Raw genomic sequence first — 24,280 nt, 5'->3', positions numbered from 1 at the left:
GAAGGAAGAGGAGAGTATTAGCAGAACAAGATATCCAAAAACATGATTATGGACAACTGGTGATTGCTAGCATGATCACTACAACTGGGGGAGGGTTTCTCAACAGGACCACAAAATGCAGCAACAGGAAATCCAATATTCCCTGAGATGATATATCTCAGTCCAGGAAGGCAGCCCTGGGAGAACTGGCTCCAAGAAGGGGAACCAGGATGTAGGTATCAGAGCTACAGTTCTGAGGAAGGTTTGCAAGAGCAAGGCACTAGGGCATCCTTGAAGTATACTAAAGGAGAGACTTAAGTATACAGAATAAAGTAGGAAGGATCAACTCAGGGCTTGAAAGAACCATGAACAGAATTCACCTGTAAAGTTCTCCATAGGTTCTAGAGGGAGTCATCATCAAGTACAGGGAATTGGAGCATTCCAATTCCTGAACCTTGGGGGATTCCATTTTGCTTGACTGGAATTACTCCATATTCACTGCTACTTAACTGTAAGCACCCTCAGACTTAAAACTGACAACACATTCTCCAGTGTCTCTTCTCTCACTATGTGATTATGTAGCTGTGCTGAAGAAAAGACTAATGAGTATATTAGTAAGTATTATTTGAATGTAAGACTATGCTAAATACATCATACCTATTGCCTCATTTAATTCTTAAATCTTAAAATATTTACATATTAGGAAATTGAAATAGAGAAATTGGGATTTGGGTCATCTTTCTTGAAGGCTCTTAACACTTGAAGTTTTTATATATAAAATACTGTGTGCCCTGACCCCCTCCCCCCAAAAAGTGGGGCAGTTTCTTACCCTACCCCCTCTTACAATCTTTCAATTAATGAATTGTTTGACATTTGACATTTTTGAGACTTCCTTTTATGTTGATTATAGCTCATTAATAATTTACAAGAAGAAGTTCCCTAGTACAGCTGTGCTTTTGGCCATCTCCTGTGGGAGATGATACAAGATCATAGATAATTATATAGCTGTCAGCTTCCTATAGATCTTGGTTTAAATCAAGTTTTTCATTATATCAGATGTGTGTCCTCAGGAAAGCCACTCATCTTCTCTAAGCCATTTTCCTCATCTGTAAAATAGGGATAATAATAAAATAGAGTTATTTTGAGGATTAAATAAGATCATGTGTATAAGGGGGCATGGTCCCTGCTTCATGCAGCATGAAGTTTAGTATGGGTGGATAAACAGACAAACCAATAAAACCAAAACAAAATGACAACTACCCATAAGAAATATATTAACAAATTATAATGTTTTATGAAAAAAGTAACAATTTTATTTGAAGCATAAATGTGGCAAGGTATATGATTTAAATTATACTCATACTTTATCTTAAATACAATGGGAAGTTCTTGAAGGCTTTTAAGAAAAAGTGACATCATGAGATTTTCACTTTAAATTGGTCATTGAGGCTGTCATGTGGAGAATGGATGGGGGAGGGAGGAGGGCAAAAAAGGACAAATGCTGGGAGGCCAGGTAAGCAATCAGAATGATAAGAGGATGTGGATGGATTTAAGTAATATTTTGGAAGTCAAATTAACAAGACTTTATAATGGACTATGTATAGGAGTCAAGGAGAAGTGGTAAGATATCAAGGACAGTTCTCAGATTTCTGGCTTTAGCAGTATAGAGATTGGGAAACCTAGACATGGAGCAGATTTAGTGTAAGAGAAGGATGATCAAGAGATCAGTTTTGGAGAGGCAACATTATAGGAACATTTGAGCTATTTAAGCAGAAGTATAGAATAGGCTTCCGTGTCTGAGGTCTGTACTGGGCAAGTACATTCAGGAAGCACCAAATCTGTATGATTCCATAGCCATGGAAAAGGATGAGATCACTGAAGGAGTGTGTAGAGAAAAGGGTGGAAAAATTAGCCCTAAAGATACCCAATATTGGAAGAGAGAGGAGCTATTAAAAGAATAAAAAATTCTTAGGTGTGACACAAATAGAAGATGATTTATTGTCTATATGGCACAATTTTATACTTCAGTAGAAATTTTAATTTTCTACTTTTTCTTACTTAGTTGTATTATTTTTCTAATGAGATGAACATTTATAAGTAGAGATTATGATTCTTCCTCCTTTGATGTTTTATATTGCAAGAGTCCAAGAAATATTTTTGATTGATTTGAGAAAAAAGAGATGATAAAATAAAGATTCTAACTTATATCAGAACATTGAAAGTCATCTTTCCTTACATATCAAATGCTTATGGTCTTTAATGGACCATTAAGAAGGTTTTAACTCATCTCTTTGCATAAGCGAGAAGGAAACTTTTCATAGCAAAACCATTTTATTCCTTGTCTACTTAAATCAGATATCTTATTTGTTAGTCGATTAGGGCCATTCAATTGCAATAAAGACTCTAAATCAGAGGTTGACAAAATAGGCAAGTATCTGATTATGTTTCTGGACTTATTCAATGGCTAATCAAAACTATAATCTTTACTTGATTACATGTAAGAGGGGTAACACTTTAGTTTTGTATCAGTTAATCATGAAACCAAAAAAACCTGTTAAAATACTTCATACCCTTTCTACCACCTGCCCACAGGTACAGTAATTACTGAAAGGAAAAAAGAACAGTGGGGAGAAAGATTATTTCTAAGAGGATTTTAGTTTTAATACTTACTTAAATTATGGCTGCATGATTGTCGAGACAGATATCTACAGAGTAAATGAAAGAGTTTTGTGGAAGATGACACTTAAGTTTAAAAATAAGAGATATAGATAGTTGTGTTTATCATCTGACTGTGGTGATGCTCTCACCTCTGATTTTCCATCTACTTAATATGGGGAACTGGACATTCATGGCATGAGCCTTTTGACTGAACAAAAACAAAAACAGCCCCCCCAACAAAAACAAAAAGTCTCATTCTTTCGGTAACATCTATTGTATTGCTTTGGGTGGAGTCATGTAAATTTTTATGTATTTATTTATTTATTTGAGAGAAAGAGAGAGCATGAGTGGGGGCAGAGGCAGAGGTAGAGAATCTCCAGTAGATTCTCAGCTGAGTGCTGAGGCTGATGCGGGGCTCAATCTCACAACCCTGAGATCATGACCCGAGTTAAAATCAAGTGTCTGATGATGCTTGACCAACTGAGCCACCCAGGTGCCTCTTTATTGAAGGTTTTTGAACAGCGCACGTATAGCTTCCAAAAAGCGTGTATGTATATATTCATTCTTTCATTCACTCAACAGATACTTACTGAAGATTTTTAAGTATTGATATATGCATTAATCTATATGTATATACACGTCATGCCATGTATTATATATGAAACTCATATGTGTGTGCAATGTATTACATACAGATTATGTACATATATGTACATGAAATATAATATAATTATAGGATATGTGTGTGTGCATTCATACACACATATGTTCCTTAGGATAACCAGAAACTACTAAAAATAATTTTCATTTATTTAGATTATCTGCACACCAAGGATTTTTCTAGGAGGACACCTTAAATAATTTTTTTCTTTTCTTTTTTTTTTTTTAAGATTTTATTTATTTATTCAACAGAGATAGAGACAGCCAGAGAGAGAGGAACACAGCAGGGGGAGTGGGAGAGAGAGAAGCAGGCTCATAGCAGAGGAGCCTGATGTGGGGCTCGATCCCGCAGAGCCGGGATCACGCCCTGAGCCGAAGGCAGACGCTTAACCGCTGTGCCACCCATGCGCCCCTAAATAATTTTTTTCTATTTTATTTTATTTTATTTTATTTTCAATCTTATTGTTTTATTTATTTATTTATTTTTCTTTCTCCAAATTTTTATTTAAATTCCAGTTAATTAACATACAGTTTAATGTTACTTTCAGATGTAGAATTTAGTGATTCATCACTTACATACTTGCCTTCCTTCCTTCTTTTCCCTGTCTCTCCTTCTTTCATTTCCAAATTTCTGAATGATACATGATATAATAGGCATTATTGTCTGACTAATTTACAGAAATGTCCTTACTTTTTCATTTTATTTATTTTTTAAAAATTTTTAAAAAGATTTTATTTATTCATTTGACAGAGAGAGAGAGACAGCCAGCAAGAAAGGGAACACAAGCAGGGGGAGTAGGAGAGGAAGAAGCAGGCTTCCAGTGGAGGAGCCTGATGTGGGGCTCGATCCCAGAACACCGGGATCACGCCCTGAGCCGAAGGCAGATGCTTAACGACTGAGCCACCCAGGCGCCCCTACTTTTTCATTTTAAATATGATTTTAAAAAGTATTTGCTATAGTAGGGATATCATAGTGGTTCTGGATCCAGAATATCTAATGACAACTTCCTAGCTGATGAACTTCAAGTTTTTCTGAGTCTTTGTGACTCAGTTTCCTTGTCTGCAAAATAGAGATAATAATAGTGCTGATTCTGAAAGGTGGTGAAGATTAAATGAAACTTTTTTTCCAGTGCTACCCGGGGAGGGGTCCATACAGCATTGTTGAGTTGTTTTGTGTTCCCATCAGAACTTAAAGGGAAATTTTCACAATGTCTGGAGCCCTTGATGTTCTGCAAGTGAAGGAGGAGGATGTCCTCAAATTTCTTGCAGCAGGAACCCCCTTAAGTGGCACCAACCTTAACTTCCAAATGGAACAGTACATCTACAAAAGGAAAAGTGATGGCAACTACAATATAAATCTGAAGAGAACCGGGGAGAAGCTTCTGCTGGCAGCTCCTGCCATTGTTGCACTGAAAACCCAGCTAATGTCAGTGTCATATCATCCAGGAATACTGGCCAGCGAGCTGTGCTGAAGTTTGCTGCTGCAACTGGAGCCACTCCTGTTGCTGGCCGCTTCACTCCTGGAAACTTCACTAAACAGATCCAGGCAGCCTTCTTGGAGCAGGGACCCAGAGCTGACCACCAGCCCTTCACAGAGGTAACCTATGTTAACCTGCCTACCATCGCTGTGTAACATACTCTTCTCTGTGCTGTGTGGACATTGCCATCCCTTGCAACAACAAGGAAGCTCACTCAGTGGGTCTGATGTGGTGGATGCTGGCCTGGGAATTCTGTGTACATGTGGCACCATTTCCTGTGGACACCCATGGGAGGTCATGCCTGATTCCTACTTCTACAGAGATCCTGAAGAGATTGAAAAGAAAGAGCAGGCTGCTGCTGAAAAGGCTGTGACCAAGGAGGAATTTTAGGGTGAAATGGATTGTTCCAGCTCCTGAATTCACTGCTAAATATCAACCTGAAATCACAGACTGGTCTGAAGGTATGCCGGTGTCCTCTGTGCCTACCCAGCAGTTCCCTACTGAAAACTGGAGTGCTCAGCCGGCCCCTGAAGACTGGTCTGCAGCAAACACCTCTCAGGCCCCTGAATGGGTAGGAACAATCACTGAGTGGTCGGTCGTAAGCTGCTCTTCCATAGAGACAAAATGGAAATAAGGTTGACTAGTTTCTAAAAATAAAACGAAACAAAACAAAGAAACAACAATAACAACAAAACACATAGAGTGACTAGAACAGAAACTAAGGGCTCAGTGCACTAATATATGTTAGCTATTGGTATTTTCCTTCTAATCTCACTTGTTAAAGATCTTTTTTGTTGTCATTTTAAAATATGTAATATGGGTTCAAATTTATTAATTGCTCTAGTGAATCTTTGCTTCCTTTTTACCTGCTCTGCATTTTTGCCTTTGGAAAAATTTTGCCTTAAAAGAGCCAGTTTTCCCGACTTATAAATTCATCTAATTACCAACTTTGCCTAAAATAAAACCCCCTTGAGAGTTTTTATGTTCATTTAATAGCTCCTCATTTTTGCTATATTTTAAACTATGTACAGTCTTTTAAATTAATGTACCTAAATATTTACTATAACAAATAGCTGTAGGAAATAAAAAAAAAAAATCACGTTTACAGTATTTTGTGTTTTAGGAGACTGTTTTATATCCCTTCAGTGATTCTTCCTATTTTTGTCCATTTTCATGACTAAAAAATTCTTTTTCCTAAAAACATTGCATTAATATAGCTTATTTCTAATATTAACTACTTATGTGAAATATTTCATATAAAATATATAGTTTCCAAGATGTTTGGGTTATATGAGTTATGATATATTTTCACAAAATAATAGACAAAATGGAGTATTACAACTTTCTTTGAAGCACTACTGCAATTTAGTCTATAAATCTGGGCATAAATACTCTCTCTAAATTATTGCACATTATAATCCAGTATTATTTTATGAATTAGAGATCTTTTTAAAAATCTGAGCTTAAAGAGATTGTAATCCACTTCTCACTTCTTTGATAATATCTTTGATTAATGCCAATTTCTCACTAAACAGAAGCTAGTATTTGGTTGATTTATAAGCATTTAATGTATACACCAGACATACAGAATATAGAAAATTAGCATTAATTTACAAAAACTAATCACAGAAGAAAAATATGAAATATGTTTTACAAAACTGTCAGATTTGATAAGTACTTGTTGTTAGAAACAGATTTTTGAGATGGGTTTCTTGAAAAACTGATAAAAATTCAGTTTTCAAGGGGCGCCTGGGTGGCACAGCGGTTAAGCGCCTGCCTTCGGCTCAGGGCGTGATCCCGGCATTAAGGGATCGAGCCCCACATCAGGCTCTTCAGCTATGGGCCTGCTTCTTCCTCTCCTACTCCCCCTGCTTGCGTTCCCTCTCTCGCTGGCTGTCTCTATCTCTGTCAAATAAATAAATAAAATCTTTAAAAAAAAATTCAGTTTTCAATATTGAATAAAATATTAAAATATGGGGGCGCCTGGGTGGCACAGCGGTTAAGCATCTGCCTTCGGCTCAGGGCGTGATCCCAGCGTTCTGGGTTCGAGCCCCACATCGGGCTCCTCTGCTGTGAGCCTGCTTCTTCCTCTCCCACTCCCCCTGCTTGTGTTCCCTCTCTCACTGGCTGTCTCTATCTCTGTTAAATAAATAAATAAAATCTGTAAAAAAAAATATTAAAATATGTCCCACAAGAATATACACAATACCACCATTCATGCAATGTTACAAAAGTAATGATTCTGTGTATTTGTAGTAAGTATTCATATCAGAAGTCCCTTAATAAAAATACACTATAAAATTTCCTCAGATAACATAAAGATGACAAGAAAAATATTGGCCTCCAAAACGACCACAAAAAAGGCATTGAATTTAAGAAGGTTATGTGTTAGACAATGAGATGTAGCTTAGCTTTTAAAACAGTTTATTTTGAAAGCTGTGCTTAGAAATACGCTTTTTCAAAACCAAATATTCAAAGAATGTTTTATTGAAATTTGTTTGTGACCAATTCTGGTATTCATGAGAAGGTGAGATCCTTGAGGATAGGATTTTTGTCTGTTTTGTGCCCTACTATTTCTCCAGCACCCAGAAGAGTGTCTGAAGCACATCAGGGGCTCACGGACATTTGTTGAATGAATGAACACATGAACTTACTAATAATCATGTTGACATTTTTCCAGGCCAAACTTACTGGAGCAAAATTAAATGCAGTAGAACTTCAGGATCTCAACAATACTGTTGTCTGAATATTAACGTTGATCCAAAAAATGCATAAGGAAAACTTTGATCCTATCCTTCATTAATCCCTGAACAGATGCAGGATATATTCCAGTTAGGTTTATATCCTTGTAAGGTGAGATTTTTATGAAAATGCTGCCTTATAAAATCCTACCTCTACTGTTAAGGCATAAGGGTTGATTTTTAACTAACAACACAAAAGAGCAGAAGTCCAGGGGCTAGAGAGCAAACTCATTGCCCCTTGTAGCTGTCAAAGCCTAAATGAGAGAATTAACCTTTAAAGAAGATATATTGTACTTTAAGCATCCATTCTTACTTCCACACAGTCTTAAACCTATTCCTTTATTAATTATGCCAGCATAGAGCTAACCCCTGTAACTGTGAACCAGATTCACCTCTTTGGTAGCATTGGGCTTTATCATGATACTGGCTTATATTTAAGAGCACTACAAGAAATGGCCCTAAAATATTGTAACTGTGTTTTTGGTATGTTTGTTATTGATAAGTATTTTATTATATTGTATGAGGGGATTTTGTTTCAGTTTTTATGTCAGGACTAGTTGCTTTTATCTAATGGACCCTATAAATTGTTTGATGGATCAGCTGCCATGATTGCATTTTTATGTTCTCTGTTAGCTTAGGGATAAACTCCTAGGCCATCTATCGCAATGCAGTTGTTTTGATCTCAGTGTATACTGGTGTGTGTGTGTGTGTGTGTGTGTGTGTGTGTGTGTGTAGTTTTGGCATAAGCTTTACCTCCAGCACCATTTTATGCCTTATCCTTATTTTGCTTTTTTCTTTCTTAAACACATTAAATTATATTATTTTAATAAAATATATCTGTCCTTATAAAGCAAATTTAATCAATTTAAAATAAGGTGGGATTATCAATTCTAGATTAATCAATAAAAACAAATTAAACAATTTTATAAATTAGGAATGAAGTAAATTAAGATAAATGATTGGGTTATAAATGGCTTTGCAATTGGCAATATGATTTCATCATTATTAAAAAGCACCAAGGGGCGCCTGGGTGGCACAGCGGTTAAACGTCTGCCTTCAGCTTAGGGCGTGATCCCGGTGTTATGGGATCGAGCCCCACATCAGGCTCCTCCGCTATGAGCCTGTTTCTTCCTCTCCCACTTCCCCTGCTTGTGTTCCCTCTCTCACTGGCTGTCTCTATCTCTGTCAAATAAATAAATAAAATCTTTAAAAATAAATAAATAAATAGCACCAAATACCCTATGAAGAATAGCTAGAGGAGGCTAGATATGTGGATGTTGAAAAGGCCTCAGGATAATCTGTCTGTCTGAGTCAGCAGAAGGGTCAGTCTTTCAAGCCCTAAGGGAAAGCTTATGAGGCAGGTTGTAAATGGCCAGGAAGGTTTTTGCAGGGTTGTATTTCCTTGGGTCTGGAAGGCAGATGACCTTAAGATTCCTGAGAAGTTTCCAAATAAGTAGTATATTACGGCTTTACTATACCACATTCCCCTTTTCCTCCTAAGCACTCAACCAGACACTCCTCATTTACTGAACTCATAAAATTTCCACTAATGGATGGAACTAATTGTTCCCTAGTTTCAGACCTGGGTTCTGCTGCCTCTACTTTTTACTATTATAAGTAGGATTGGGGCCAAATCATTACAGATGGTGCCAAGGTGTCTAATTATGCACTTGAGAGGTCAGGAGTGCCTTTTTTCCCCTTCTAAAACATACAAATCAATTTGTATATTAAAAAGAGTTTAGTTTTGAAGTGCTACATAAAGCCATGGTGTTTTCTTCAAATTTTGTTTTCTCTCAATTTAATAAACTCTCTTGTATGAAGCTCTGGTATTATTAAGAAATAATATTGATTCAATGGTTTTGGAGTCCTTATTCTAGAAAACCATTTCTTTGGATTTGTTCATTTGTTAGGTTTTTTCCTCCCAATTTTAAAGTAGGGAAGAAGGGAAAATCATTAAGAATATCAGCATTTAAGCACACCATTGCTCAAATTTTGAATTTTGACATAAAATAGAGCAGTGTTTCTGGGTAAGGAGGATGAAAGGATGAGAGGTGGTACGAACATAATCTGAATTACCTGGAGAGCTTTGAAAGATATAGTATTGAGGTTTGGGTGAGAGAAATGAGGAAAAGAATGGTAGCAGTGAGCAAGTACTTCTTGTGTACTCCCTTTTTCTGGTTGGAAAGCATTTGACACTTTGAGATAAGATATTAGCTAATTTACAAATATTGTTTGTGCTGGCCCTTGACTTGTTTGCTTTGAAATCCATTTGTGTCTACTTAGTATCATTGGATGCAGAGCTTGTTGGGGGAGAAGGAATTCCATGGTTTCAAATTCCTCCAGGTAACCTTGGCTGTCGGGCTCCAATAAGCTGCCTCTAGGCCTCCTGCTGCTGCTGCCTGTCCTCAGGTTGCTTCACCATCCCATTTGCCTTTCAGCTCTTTCATCACTGGGGAACCAATTTCCTGTATGAAGTTTCCTCTGTTTTAAATACTTAATTTTTATTTTCCTGCTTCAAACTAAATGATATACTTTATGCTTTATGATATACTCCCAACTTCCTTAAGCAAGAGAGTGTATTTAGTGTCTCTCATAACTAAAAGACCAAGCTTTGTAGTTGGATTCGGAGGTCTAATGATGTTACCAGACCTAATCTGACTGGGTGATTTCTTGCTTGTTTTGTTCCCGCTGGATTGACATCATTCTCAATTTTAGTATCACTTTATCATAATACAAATTCCAAAAGAACAAAGAACTGACTTTCCTAATAACTACCAACCTCCTGGAGGCAGCCAGTCATGGTTGCTAGATCAGTTCCCCGGACTCTGCCCACTTCAGTGATGAAGTTTCTATCAGCCCAGGTGGCCGTACTTCCTGCTCAGTCTGTAGAGCCAGGCTCTGTCCTGTCCTTTTCCAGCTTCTATGCTTTTTGACTTCATCAGAGAGATGCTTCTCTCTCTCTTTTTTTTAAAGATTTATTTATTTGAGAGGGAGAGAGAGACAGAAAGATAGAGAGCTGGGGGAGGAGCAGAGGGAGAGGAAGAGAGGGAATCCTCAAGCAGACTCCCCCTGAGCATGGAGCCCAATGCAGAGCTGAGATTAAGCTGAAACCAAGAGTTAGAAGCTTAACCAACTGAGCCACCCAGGTGCCCCAGAGATCCTTCTCTTTGAAGGTGTTGACAGAGTTTGTCATGTGATTTATGAAGCTCAGACAAAAGCTTAGGAAATGAAAAGAATTGCATTTTCTAATGGTCATTACTGGCTTATAATGAACACATAACCCATAAAGCAATGAAATAAGTAAATAATCACTTTGCTTTGAAATTTAAATAGGAGCCTTGCTAATTATCCATCCCTAGTAGAAATATAAGTTGTTTAAACCTCTGTATAATCTGCATTCACAAAAAGAAAGTCCCCAAATCTGAAAGCAGAAAACTAGGCAATGAGACTGGTAAGATTTTAGGAGCCAATAAATAGCAGTCTTCTCTTAGTCTCTTGAGTTCTGAGCAAAATTATGTAAATAAATTAAAGAGAAAGAGAATAGATATGTTTTTCTTATTGGAAAGGGTGGCATGATCTTTCTACAGCAGACACACTCACCGAGGGCTATTGCTTTGTACTTCTGAGTTCCCAAACAGAATGAGATGGCTCTCAAGAATTGCTTCTATAATGTGGGTTTTGGTCCTGACCCATGTGTGGTTGCCCCCTGGAACAGCAACAGAGAAAAATGCACTCATCCAGTTAATCCAGAAACAGGAGAAAGGGCCCAAGTTGAGTGTGCTCAATTGCCTTTCAGTTTCAGCAATGAGATGTCAGTCTCACCTTTGGGAGTGAGTAGGAATTACCAAGTAGGTAGTGGATTTTATTTTCTGGGCTCAGGCTAGAATATTTAGAGCAGAAATGAGCCCCAGAAATCGGTCCCTTTCCAGATACCTATAAAATATGTGTAATATTTTTTGATTTAAGAAAGTTTATCATTGGATAAAGGCTTCATAAATTTAATATATTAAAATGTAAAACACATAGCAAATGACTCCAAAAAAAGTCAGCATAATGATTCTCACTTAAGTGAGACCTCGATATCAAATCTTTAGTGGACTTAGCATAAAAAAAATGATTGTGGATAATAGATCAGGCCATTAGTATTATTGTCTGGTGATTGTAAAAGGCACAAAATTGTGGAGCTTTATTCTAAAAGCATGGTATATCAATCAAAAGAAATTATTTTCCCACTAAATGGTACTTCTTCTCCCACAGAAAGTTTAATGTGATTTTACATGACTAATGACACTAAAACTTACATTCATGAAGTAGAGGGGCAAGGCTATCGGTTGAGTAAGTACAACAGAAACCAGAAAGAATCTTCAAGATCCTGCTTTCTTCTGCTGGGATAATGGGCAGAGATTAAGGCACAACACATAAGACATTTTAATTTTTTCACAGAGATTTCCAGAAAATGTTTTAACCCCTAAGAATGACTGCCATAAAATTAAAGATGCTTGCTAAGGATGTAGAGTGTATTTTGCTGTGAGCATGCCATACTTCCCACATGGCTAGGGTCCCAATATTTAAGAAGCCTCAAATATTAAAAAAAGAAAAAGAAAAAAAAAAAGCACAGTCTGAATCTATATTTATGATTAGCTCCAATTTGTGTTAGCTTTTTTGTTGTTGTTGTCAAAGTCTTTTTAGAATAACTTTGTTTTGAAATAAGCTCAAACTTAGAGAAATTTCAAGAATAATATAGGGAACTGCTGTATAACTTTTACCCATTGCCTTGATCATTAATGTCTTGCCACATTTATCATTCTCTTTCTGTGTCTCTCTCCCTTGTCTTCATATTTACTTACATGTGCCTATATATCAATTTCTATATACATAAATTTTTCTGAGCCATTTGAAAGTTGCAGATAGGATGTTTCCTTACCCTGAAATACTTCAGTGCATATTTCTTAAGAACAAGGGCATTCTCTGACATAACTGTAGTGCAGTTATCAAAACTGGAAAAGTAACTTTGACATAATATTATTATCTAATCTATGGACCTTGTTCAAATATTGCTTATTGTCCAACTACTGTCTCTTTTATAGTTGGGCTTTTAGTTCTGACTCTTTCAGACTTCAGACAAAGCATAGATACAGAAAGCAAGAGGTCCCAGTTAGTGAGACACAGGTGGCTTTTCCTATACTTGGATTGCTTGTTCTCTTATGTAAATCTAAACTTTTAACTTGCAAAGGGATTCCCCAAGGCTTGCTTTCAGAGAAGCTTCCCTAACATCTCTTCTAAGTCATAGTTAATGTTAAATAGCAGACAAAGACCTCTGGATTCTTTAAAGACTTTCCACCAATTTCTGACCTCCCCTGTGGATGGTCCCACAGATACTTTCTAGCAAACATTTCACCCAGTGTGAGGCTTCTGCCAGTATTTTTTCCTAATCTACTCTGATTCCCAGGTGGTTCATCCCCTCAACTTGCAACACCATACTGCCACTGTTGGTCCTTATATTTTGTTGCTTCCTATTTGATTACCCTGAGAGATGTCACTGGGCTTTGTGATCCCACAACTTTGGATGAAACCACTCTGCTTTCTCTTAATTCTCTTTCCCATCTGCACTATATCTACATCATGTTCTCTCTCTGCTAAATCCTCCCTCTCCTCTAAGACATTCCCATTCCCATTAGAGCTCTAAGTCAGTCCTTTGGACCTGAGATTTCTAATTCACTCTGAAGCTTTTACCATCCATACTTATCCTACCAGGATGAGGCTGATTTTATGGTGTAAACCTTCTCAGACCTGTGACACTGATCACTGGGGACCAGCTTATGTGCCTCAAGTTGTAGAAAATATAGGAAAACTCACATGTCCACATACATGTGCCCACACATATGCGTATACCATGTGACTAGATTTAACTGATGCCTTTAAAAACTGCCAACATCAGAACTTGTTATCTTATTTTTCATGTGAGGCAGGAGACGGAGTCAAGTTAGATTGTTTGCTATTGTTCAGATAGCTGGTCTACTCTTTTGCAGCTAGCCACCCCAATCTTATGATTTATATATATTATTAATATATATAACATACATTTATAATTGAGCTGCCATTTGAGTCAGCTACTAGTGGGACAGGCAGAAGAATAGCTTGTGAGTGATAGAGCTCAGAAAACTAGGTGCTCAATGCTTCTTCACTGAATAAATGATAGAATAAAGAACACTTAATTTAAATATGCTAGGACTAGCTCCAAGAAATTAGTTAGAACATTTCAAGCCAAGTGCCTACCTGCAATTTTGGTAAGATTCTTTTGAATGACCCTTCCTCGGTTAGCAAATGTTCAAGTGATAAACAGAGAGTTAAGCTTTCAGTGCTCATGAGGAAGCAAATTACAGTATTTTTATTAAAGTCATATAATTATGACAATTAAAAAACTAGATACATATTGACCACTAATTACCTATATTCACATATTTAGAAAGGGATTTTTAACTAAGTGCTAATACTTGGCCCAGATAAATACCTTCTCATTTCTATATATTTCTCTAAATTGCTACTTAAACACCACTCTGGTTTTCTTCCTAGAGGTCAGAGATCTTCCCTGTCATTCTTGTAGTGCTCAGCAATGCTGTGGAGCTTTCCACATATATGACCTGTGGTAATTGCTTGGCCTTATCTGAAATCACTGTCTCTGGACTGTTTGGTGCTTCTCATGCTCCTGACTGCTGGGTTTCCCCCAAGTTTTTTCTCTTTAACTTTCCAATTGATTTTATAGAAGAAACCAAAAATTTCCTGATGGACACTCTTTGGTTCTTTCATTTTCTGTTTGACTGATCAATTGATTTAATTTTTAAAGAATTAACGAGTTTTATTTTTAGAGTGGTTTTAGGTTCATAAAAAAATGAGGGGCCAGCAGAGAGAGTTCCCACATTTCTCCCATCACCTCCATATCTTCCCCATCATCAACATCCCCTCCTAATGATTCATCCTTGGTGTGTATTCGATGGGTTTTGGCAGATGTATAATGACATGTATCCATGACTATGGTATCATACAGAGTAGTTTCACTTCCCTAAAAACACCCTGTGTTCCACCTATTCATCCTTCCTTCTCCCCTAATCTCTGTTAACCTTTTTACTCTCTCCATAGTTTTGCCTTTTCTAGAGTGTCATATGGTTAGAATCATACAGTATGTAGCATTTTCACATTGGGTTCTTTCACTTTGTAATATGCATTTAAGTTTCTGCCATGCCTTTTCGTGGCTTGATAGCTCATTTCTTCTTAGTGCTGAATAATATTTCATTGTCTGAATGCACCAGTTTATTTATTTATTCACCTACTGAAGGACATCTGTTACTACACATCTTTTGATATTATCTGTTTTGAATTTTAGTGTTATTTTAATTTGAAATTCCCTAATGACATATGATGTTGTACATATTTCATGTTTATTTGTCATCTGTACTTCATCTTTATTAAGGTGTCTATTCAGATTTTTTGCCCATTTTAAAATCAGGTTGTTTGTTTTCTTATTGTTATAAGAGTTTATTGTATATTTTGAATAATAGTCTTTTATCAAATATGTCTTCTGCAAATATTTTTTTCCCATCTAGCTTGTTTTCTCATTTTCTCAACAATGTCTGGCAAAACAGAAGTTTTTTTAATAATAATTTTTTATTATGTTATGTTAGCCACCATACAGTATATCCTTAGTTTTTGATGTAGTGTTCCATGAGATCCAGCTTAACAATTTTTTCTTTCATGGATTCAGCCTTTTTGTGTTGTACCTAAGCAGTCTTTGCCAAACCTAATGTCAACTAGATTTTCTCTTACGTAATCTTCTGAGAGTTTTTATAGTTTTGTGTTTTATATTTAAGGCTATGATCCATTTTGAGTTAATTTTTGTGAAGGGTGAAGGGTGTAAGGTCTATGTCTATCTTCTTTTTTTTTTTTTTTTTTTTTTTTTTTGCAGGGGTATGCCCAGTTGTTCCACCAATATTTGTTGAAAACACTATCCTTTCTCCACTGAATTGCCTTTTGCTCCTTTGTCAAAGATCATTTGACTGTATTTGTGTGGGTCTATTTCTGGGTTCTCTATTGTGTTCCATTGATCTATTTGGCTGGTTTTTTTGCCACTACTTCACTGTCTTTGATAGATTTATAGTAAGTTTTGAAGTTGGGTATATCAGTACTTCAACTTTGTTCTTTTCTTTCAATATTGTGTTGGCTATTCTGGGTCTTTTGTCTCAGTATAAACTTCAGTAATCAGTTTGTTGACATCCACAAAATAACTGACTGGGATTCTTACTGAGTTTATCCTGAATCTATGCATCTATTTGAGAAGAACTGAAATCTTAACAATATTGAACAGTATTAATAATATTGAAACTTCCTTTCTACAAACATGGAATATCTCTTCATTTATTTAATTCTTTGATTTATTTCATCAGAGTTTTATAGCTTTCCTCATGTAGATCTTGAGTATATATTTGGTTAGATTTATACCTAAGTATTTCTTTCTCTCTCTCTCTTGCTCTCTCTGATACTAATGTAAATAATATTATAATTTTAATTTCAAATTCCAGTTGTTCATTGCTGGTATATAGGAAAGTAATTAACTTTGTATATTAACTTTATGTTCTGTGAGCTTGCTGTAATTGTTTATTAGTTTCTGGAGGGTTTTTTTTGTTGTTGTTGCTCTTTGGGATTTTCTACATAGACAATCATGGAATCTGCAAACAAAGATAATGTTATTTCTTCCTTCTCAATCTTTTGTTTTCTTTTCTTGTCTTATTGCGTTAGCTGGGACTTCCAGTACAATGTTGAACAGAAGAGGTGTGGGGACATCCTTACCCCGTTTCTGAACGTAGCAGGAACGCATTTAACTTCTCATCACTAAGTATGATATTAAATGTTAGTTTTTTGTACATGTTCTTATCAAGTTGAAGAAGTTCCTCTTTATTCTTAGTTTGCTGAAAAGTTTTATTATGAATTGGTGTTAGATTTTGTCAGATGGTTTCTCTGAATCTATTGATATGATCATGTGATTTTTTCTTCCTTTGTCTGTAGATGTGATGAATTATATTAATTGATTTTTAAATGTCGAACCAGCTTTGGATACCTGGAATAAATTCCACTTTTATATATGTTGGATTCAATCTGTTAATATCTTGTTGAGGGTTTTTGCATCTATGTTTATGAGAGGTATTTGTCTGTAGTTTCCTTTCTCATACCGTCTTTTTCAAAAAAGTACCTTTTCTCCTCATCTAAACAGACTCAGAATTTCTGCTTCAAGCTTCTGATCAAAATGTTTACTTTTGGTTCATTCCAAATCTGAGTTTTTGAAAGAATTTTGAACATTATTTGAACATTTTGAACTCAGTTTCACAGTGATCATTTCACTTGGGCTTAAAGGTTGAGACTCTTATGTTTTATCATGCTGCATTGGTATTGCTATTTGTGTGAATGTTTTGACTGGAAAGACAAAGGGTCAATAATACTTTTTATATCAACTACTAATGAAGCCATTCTAGGTTTAAGTTCAGACTCCTTTGGTGAGCTGCCCTTTGTAAAAGGGTAAATCTAACCTGCATGTGGGTGATTACTGTGCTGTAATTTAGGACTAATATGCTAGTGCTTCCTATTTATTATATCCTTATTACATAAGCACTTTATATATAACACTTCAATTATCTTTACAACAATCCTATATTCTTAATTGTCCACTCAGGAAAATAATGCTGTGATGACAAAGCTTGCCACACATCAATCACATATTAACAAAGTCAGAATTTAAACTCATGTCTGTCTGACACCAATCCATGTTTTTAATGCCTATGGTATATAATCTCATTTAATAAATATATATTGAGACCCTAAGATGTTAGATACTACTATGATATGATACAAAGTTTGCTATGGTATGGTCCATTCTTTCATAGGACTTATAATTTAATTAGGGGTATAGGAAGATGCAAATGAAATACCTTAAAACACAAAAGAAGGAAAAAAGGATACATCTGCAATGGTTAAAAGTATAATGGAGGTTGTGATGCTCAGACTAGGGTTTGAAGGACAGGTTACAGAGACATGGATAGGTTATGGATGGCCATTGAAGAATGGCACAAAATGGGCCAACGTGAAAGAAAATGAGCAAAATGTGCATTCAGTTGTAGTTTGACAGGAGGGTCAGTATTTGATTCATTTCTGAATCTAGAGTACCGATATGATGCATAATAATCAGGAATCCAATGAATGTTTGTGAGGTGAGACATTGAAGAATTGTGCCTGAAAATAGACAGATTTGAATATTTTGGAGGAGATATAATGAAACAAGTTTTGGAAAAAATAAACTAAGATGGGAGAGAGAAAAATGACGGGGAAACTAATTAGTAAGACTATTGCAAAAATCTAGTTATGAGGCAAAAAGAGTATCTTCTCTCTCAGCCTAACAATAAGAAAATGCTGGCTAGACTACAAAATCTTAACTTTCGCTGACACCATTAGAGCTGATAAGTTCACAGGGCAGCCAATTAGTCTGAAATCTAAGAAAAGACAGGTGCCTCCATAAGCTGGAAGGTGAACACTGACTTACCTATGGCAAAATGTGGGTGGAATTAGGCTGCTGTAGTGAGTAAGAAGCATTCAGCTAAAATTTTTAAGGAATTGCTAAGTAGACCCCTCGATGCTGCAGACACAGGATGTGGGCACTCAATCATAGGCTCTTCTCCATAACTTTCCACAGGACACTCTAGAGAAAGATTGAAAGTCTCCAAGGAAAAGGTTGAATCCTGGCTGAGACCTTCATCTCCTATAGAACAAAAGCCTGAGGCCCCTGAGAGGTAGGCAGCAAACCCTGTTGTCCCAGGGCCCATGGGAAGACCCACTGCTGGTCTTGGAGGAAGGTAAAAGAAGAGCCTATCCCTGGGGAGGGGCAGAAAACTTTCCTGGCTCAGGGCCATTTGAGGATTCCTGCTGTTGGACAAGAGCAAGAAACACTACCCTGCAGAAGGGTCACCTAAGACACGGTGCAGTTTAGCTGCCACAGACAAGAAGATAGTTTATTACTAAGCTCCACTGCCAAGATCCAGTGACACAGGACCTACCTGAGACTGAGGCTGGACCAGGACAGCAGAGAACCTCCCAGCCTCTGCTCCCAGTTATAGGCACAAGGGGAAGGACAAGAGTGAGGAGAAAGACATTTTCTGAGGCACAGACATAGAGATGTCTGAAAGCTGAGCATGGAGTAAGGAGGGAAAACCCTTCCAGTTTTTGTGCTATTTGGAGGATAAACTGTAGGGAGGTGAAGATCCTGGCAGGGAAACCAAGTAGGCAGCTATTGCAATAATCTGGGTGAGAAAGGATGGCAGCTTAGATAGGGAGGCAGCAGTTGAGCAAGTATGAAGTGATCTGATTTTGATTTTGTTTCTAAGCCAGAGCCTACAGGATTTGCCAATATATCAGATATAGGATATAAGACAAATATAGGAGTCAAGGATGACTGAAGCTTTTGGACTAAGCAATTAGAAAGTGGTGTTTATCATTTACTGAATTTGAGAAGGCAGAGGTGGGGACAAGATTAGGGAGTAAACCAAGATTTCTGGATATTTACTGCAGAAAATTATTCCTAATCATTTAGAAACTTCATAATTCTCTCCACGATACCCTTCATATCCCTGTGTCTATAGGAAGCCAGCCCTGCACATGAGGTGCTAAAGGAAAGGCTTGCAGAAGAACTGCAGACAGCTTCATTCTTAGCAAGGTGCTTCTTCCTTGAAGAACTGAACATTTCCCTGGTCATTTTACATTAGCTGGCCTTGCTTCCTTGTTTTGTAAGATGGGAGCCTTTTCTCTTCATCCACAGTCTTGTTTGTCCCCTTCATAGGGTAGAAAATGTGACCCAAAACTTTAGAGATGATATTTACCCCTGTGTTTCAAACCTTGTAACTAGATTTGCAACTTTCATGGTTCCTTTATTTTTTAATGCCATCTTCCCTTCTCCTCAATCTGGAGTCAGCAATGCATCTGGATTAATATGCTAACATGTCTTTTCAAGTAAGAATTACATACTTTAGTGGAAGAAAAGGGAGGGATTGAGGATTTTAGGAAAAGGTTTTATTATTTGGCCCCTCAGAACTGTTTCAGATGTTCACAAGGGAAATTGTGTTTCAAAGTAAAACAGATCTACAAGGTATTATTTCTCATTGGCTTAAAATGGAAGGGACAAACTGCTCTCTTCAAACTAGATTTCCATGGTATTCTGACCATAGGAAATGAAATAGTGCTTAATTGCTGGGGGTGAGGGAGAAATACTTTCCTCAAAATGGGAAATGTTTAGGAGCAGGGTTGTAGAAACTTCAATAATGTGGCCTTCCAGCCACCAGGATCATAATCCTGAAGTGCTACAAGTCTCAAAGTGAGGTTTGCTGACAATGTCCATCATAACACCTGAAGTGCTTGTTAAATATTCAGTTTCTTGGGCTTCATTCCAGATTTCTGGTTCTGGTGCCAGGACCAGGACTCGGCATTTAAAAACAAAACAAAACAAAACGGGATAACCCCGGTTTTAGGTCTCTGTAGTGTGCCCTGCAGCTTCTGGTTTTCTCCTTTGTGTGTCTTGCAAATAGTAATATTTACCATGTACTGAATGCTGACTATGTAAAAAGCATTTTGAAAACATTATCTCTTTGAAATTTCACCCTGAAAAGACTGTACATTTATGTTTTGCCATGGGAATTATACTCAGAGAGATTACATAGCTTGCTCAAGTTTATATAGCTGATGAGTTGTGAATCTAGATTTGCATCCCCGTTTGTGGATTTCAAAGTCTATACATTTTCCTATTGTGCTTTGTGGTCTCTTAAATTCTCATAAAAGTCAATATTTTTAGGCCATATGTCAACCACTTAGCATTAGCCTAACCAGCAAGCTCCAATATATTCAGCAGAATTGGGTCCTGTTATTATTCTGATTAATAAAGTCACCATAGTACATATAAAATACCAACTTCCAAAGAACTAGATTACAATTAGACCTACATAAAATAATATCAAATGAGTTTAATTTTCTTTGATAATCCCAGAGGTACTTGACTATCTTGCAGTACCTTAAGGTTATTATTATGAACCTCAATTTTCATTATACAGTATTGAACAAAAGAATTCTATTCATTTTAATGTTCTTGTTCTTTGGATAATTAATAACAGACAACACATGGAGTTGCATATGACAAAATTGAGTGCTGTGTTCTTTTGTAGATTCAAAGAACATGCAAATCTTCTGTCAACTCTATTCATTCTATGGGCAAGGGCAACCTTATTATCCAAAGGATATTGCTAGCTTATGTCAGTGGTTTCCAAAGCTGACTTTATAGCAAAATCACCCAGGTGGATTATAGATTATAAAAGACTAGAAAATTCTTAAAAATACAGATTCCTGGGTTTTACTGCTAAGGATTTTGATTTGGCAAGTCTTAGGTGGAGCCAGAGAATCACTGTTTAGAAAGTTTCCAAGTGATTCTCATGGAAGCCAAGTTTGGGAATACCTGGCTCATGTAATTTGAAGATGAATGAATTTGAAGATGATAATACGAGTATAAAGTCACTCAAAATATCTTCTATTTTAAGTTTTCGAACTCTAAAATTTTTCTTTGGGACACCCACTCATTTGGATTCTTCACTTTGAAAACTGCTTTTACAAAGGTCTTGCCTTTGTGAATACATGAAACTAGGACATAAGGTATTTGTGGCTCTGGTGCTTTCCTCTGTCAAGAGTGCATTAGAAACTTTATGAGATAATAAGGGGGTGGAAGATTGCAGGCACATGGAAGGGTTCAGAACATCAAAGTGAGGTCTACCAACCCAAACTGGTCCATTCCATACATACGCCTAAGGTAAGTATTGTCTTTAAGTCATTATTTGTTGTTTTCTTTCTGTTGTTATTGTTTTGTTTTCAAGTTAATTCACCTATTTCTGAGATTCTTTGATGGTAACTCCTTTTTTAATGTTCTTGGAAAAAAGAGAAAACATTGCTTCCTACTATTACTTTAAACTATTTCTATCCCCAGACTTGGAATTATGGGACTTTGGCATCCGTTTTGTGAGATCAATAACTCCTACTCATACCATTCAAATTCAAGGAGAAGTTGGTTAGAGACTTTCGGAAAACAGGGGGGAAAAAAGAGGAATTATGTTTCCCTGGTGTGATCTGAAATGAAGTGGCACTCCAGACCACTGATAGGGATAGGTTGCATTTTTGGAGGGGGAAGGGTCCTAAGTCTCCATAACATTTTAAACCAAGGACATTTTCTTTATGTGTTATATGGTACCATGAATATATTTACCCTGACTTCTGAATTCTTTTTGAATTCTTAGTCAGTGGCTCAATTATTATTTTGGTTTCCTATATCTCAGAAATGAAAATGCGTACATGTGTAATAATAGTAAAAAAAAAAAGCATTTTTCCTAATTGGATGGAAGCACTGTATTCTAATGAAAATTTATTTAATAGTTTTTCATTGGAAGAATGGAGGGAAGTACTGGTTATCTGCAGCTTGAGGAGTGTTGCTAGTTTCCAGTTTGCCAATATCGCTTAGGAACAGTTGGTGTATACTTAGACATCACATGAAAGAGAGGCCACAGAATCAAGTTCTAGCAACGACCCAAAAGAATTTGGATTCAAAAACAATCTGACTTAGAAAAAAAGAAACACTAGGGGCAATAGCAGAAATATTCTGAAAGGAATGATTGTTTCAGGCCTGTTTTAAAATATTTTGATAAAGAATACTGCTCTCCCCTTTTCTATCAGTATTTAGAGTCTAACAGCCGGGCATGGGTCACTTAGAATAAAGACTATATACCCCAATTCCATTATGATCATGTGGAAAAATTTCAGCCAATGCAGTATATACAAAAAGAGAAGAGTTTTACCACCTTTTTCTTCTTTCTTTCCATTTTTCTGGCTGACTAGAGTGGTTGGTGCTAGAGTAGCCATTTTGCAGTGTGATGTAGAAGCTGTATATAGAAGATAGCAGAACAAGATAAAGGAAACTTTGGCCTGGGTGATTGTGTATTCACATATCAGCTTGGCCTGGCTTGCTTACCTGGAATGATACATGGAACAGAATACATTCTTATTTAGTTGAGGGAAATTTAGCACCATAGTAAAGAACATAGGCTCGGAAATCAGAAACCAGGTTTGATTGGGCCTTGGCTCGATTTCTTACTAGCTATGTGACATTGAGCAAATTAAAGTAATGAATGGTGCCTCAGTATCCTCTTTTATAAAACAGGTTAAAAGTAACACTTAAACCATGAAGTTGCTATAAGGATTAAATGAGACAGTGTATATACGATGCTTAGATCAGTATCTGGCACTTGGAAAGCACTATATAAATAATAGCTATTATTATTTGAGCTATAATTATTTTCATATTTTTGAGATCACAGAAAAAACTAATTCTAATTAATGCAGATGCTCTAACACATATAATAGTGCCTGGTACAAAGTGGGTGCTTAATTAAAATTTTGAATGAATGGTGAACTATTTCTGCTTACCTTTAAGTTCACATTGTAACAACCTGAAAAATGACTTTAAAGAACATTGCAGCATTCATCAACCATTTGAATTATGAGCTAACCAATTACAGACCAAAAAGGATTATTAGCTTTGTGTTCTGGTGGTTATCTAGATATGGTAGTGTCCTTTGGTACAGAGCCCCAAGCATCAATGACCCTTCACCACTTGCAAGTTCGGCAATTTGTCACATGGTCACTGCTCTCAGTTCTCAGTCCTGTGCATCTGTCATAGCATAAGGCTGTTAACCCATCACTGGCTCCTCTGCTCCTGGCATTAATGGCAGGCTATTCCTGTGCTACCAGCCATTGGCATACACTCAGAAAAGACCAATCCATTTAATATTAGCCGCATAATGACCCCAATTAAGAAGAAAATCCACTGCCAAGAATGTACTGAATTAAAACAAATACTTACTGGATTATTCAATAATTTAAGGAAGTGCTCAGTGATTCTGTTTCTTTTCAAGCACCAGTGATTTGGGTCAACCAAATTTTAAGAATGAGTCTATTTGGTAATGAGTCTATCTCTATGTTTATATTCTATATGTATGACATTCTTTTTCAAGTAGTGTTGAAAGGAACCTATGGTCTCCATTCTATTATTTCTCCAGATGAAGAACATGCTAAACTTCAGGAAAAGCATATGACATCTGCAGTATTTATAGATTTCCATTAATAGATTTCCTACTATATTGAACATGCAGTTAGTTTCAAGTTGCTCTTTTGTAACCAGTCCATACATTTTCTTTAAAGTTAATATAAATTTGGACCTCACACTATCTAGAATTTGACTGCCTTGTAAAGAAGATGGAAGACTTTATAATAAAGGTATAAAATGGATAAAGAAGTGTATGTGACACAACAATAGTATACCTGGTATTTTCTTTTCCTTATATGCACAGTTTAAAAAATTTCATTACTCAATGGCCCAATTTTGCATTTAAATATGAATTCATTTAATTTTACTTTGCAATCAGGTAAATTAGTGAGAAGGAATCTAAACAATATGCTTTAATTGCGTTTATAAATTATTCTCTCTGTCCTTCATGAGCATTCTTTCTTTTTTAGATATTGAAATGTAGTGTCTAAATATAAAGTGCAGTAACATCTGGTTCTAATTGCCGGTTTGAATAATATAGACAGACCTTCAACATTTCATGCTTTTGAAAGGATGCATTTAGTAGGAGGTACTGAGTCAAA

The 24,280-nt window shown here is 36.4% G+C and overlaps 1 long non-coding RNA gene and 1 pseudogene across 1 annotated transcript in view; both read left to right on the top strand.

Moving 5' to 3' along the window:
- LOC148110720 (uncharacterized) overlaps positions 1 to 24,280 on the top strand; it is a 225,832-nt gene that overhangs the window by 135,415 nt on the left and 66,137 nt on the right. The gene's annotated exons all lie outside the window — the stretch shown is intronic.
- On the top strand, positions 4,273 to 5,713 carry LOC123783050 (small ribosomal subunit protein uS2 pseudogene; annotated as a pseudogene).

The sequence above is a fragment of the Ursus americanus genome, chromosome 1 (genome assembly GCF_024610735.1).
Source record: "Ursus americanus isolate L20-20 chromosome 1, mUrsAme1.1.p, whole genome shotgun sequence".
NCBI classification, from domain to species: Eukaryota; Metazoa; Chordata; class Mammalia; order Carnivora; family Ursidae; genus Ursus; species Ursus americanus.
Note: the sequence above shows the minus strand (reverse complement) of the source record. Positions and strands in the feature narration are given on the sequence as shown.